At 40.2% G+C, this 1,093-nt stretch overlaps 1 long non-coding RNA gene across 1 annotated transcript in view; it reads left to right on the top strand.

Moving 5' to 3' along the window:
* Positions 1-367, top strand: part of LOC107183485 — a 5,281-nt gene extending 4,914 nt beyond the window's left edge. Inside the window, exon 5 of the long non-coding RNA XR_001514280.1 lies at positions 350-367. This is a non-coding gene — a long non-coding RNA (uncharacterized LOC107183485). The remainder of the gene's footprint in view (positions 1-349) is intronic.
* Positions 368-1,093: the final 726 nt, after the last annotated feature.

Below are 1,093 nucleotides of genomic sequence, written 5' to 3'. Positions count from 1 at the left end.
CTCTTTCTCTGTCACTTTACCATGTCCCTCCTTTTCGGGTGCTCAAGTGTTCAATCACTTTTAATCAACCAACACAACCCACTTCCTTTCCGGCCTCGCTGTCACTCCCTCTTCCCAACACTTTCCACCCCTGCTGACTCTGATTCTGGGCACACCCCTCTCTGAGTCCTTCCTGCAGTGTGCTGTCACTGACCTTTAAATGCCTGGTTTACACGAGCCCACGGATGGCTGGGCTTTCTCCCTGGTTCTTGATGCTGGGCCTACTTTGCTCAGTAAGGATTTGAATGATGGATGAATAAATGGTGGATGAGGGGATATGTGAATGTATGACTTGTTGACTTGAACTCAGGTAGAAACCACTTTCTACTCCCCTTCCCAGAGTATGGGAAGGGAATATGAAAAGCCATCTGTCATGACCTGCCCTTGACTTTGGACCAGAGCATGGCATGGTCTTGAACTGCTTATTCATCTGCTCAGCAATTGCTTCTAAACAAAGAAATATCCAGGAGGAAAGGATATAATGTTTTCTTTTTCTTCCAAAATGAACTTAAAGCAGTAAGTAGTATTAAGCCACAAATAAAACTGGGTGGTTTATTTAGCTTTTAAGAATTAAAAAGAGCAAGTTTCTCAGATATTAATCATTAACTATAGTTGAATGCTGAATTTAGCACCGAACTTCTAGTAGTGAAAAAATTCTTGTCTACTTAAGAGAAACATTTATTAAACATGACAGTATATGAGCCAGCAAGTTAAAAAATGCCTCTTTATCTGATCCCTTTACTGAAATATTTTAGTTGACTTTTGTTTTAACTAGGCATTCTGCCATCTGCAAATAATGATATTTTACATATACTTTCCCAACAGTTAGACTTCTTCCTTTGTAATTTATTGCAATTGCCCAAATCCCCAACCCAACATCGATTATGAAGTTCAATGGTAACCTTGTTCTGGTCCTCTCTAAAAATTTAAGTAATACATTCATGTGGTTAAAAACACGAGGTGGAAGGCTCCTAAGAAACAGCTGTTCCTTGTCCCTCTCCCGCAGTTTCTCTCTCTGGTGGCAATCTTTTCCAACTATCTCTAGCTATCTCTT

The sequence above is a fragment of the Myotis davidii genome, unplaced genomic scaffold (genome assembly GCF_000327345.1).
Source record: "Myotis davidii unplaced genomic scaffold, ASM32734v1 scaffold18, whole genome shotgun sequence".
NCBI classification, from domain to species: Eukaryota; Metazoa; Chordata; class Mammalia; order Chiroptera; family Vespertilionidae; genus Myotis; species Myotis davidii.
Note: the sequence above shows the minus strand (reverse complement) of the source record. Positions and strands in the feature narration are given on the sequence as shown.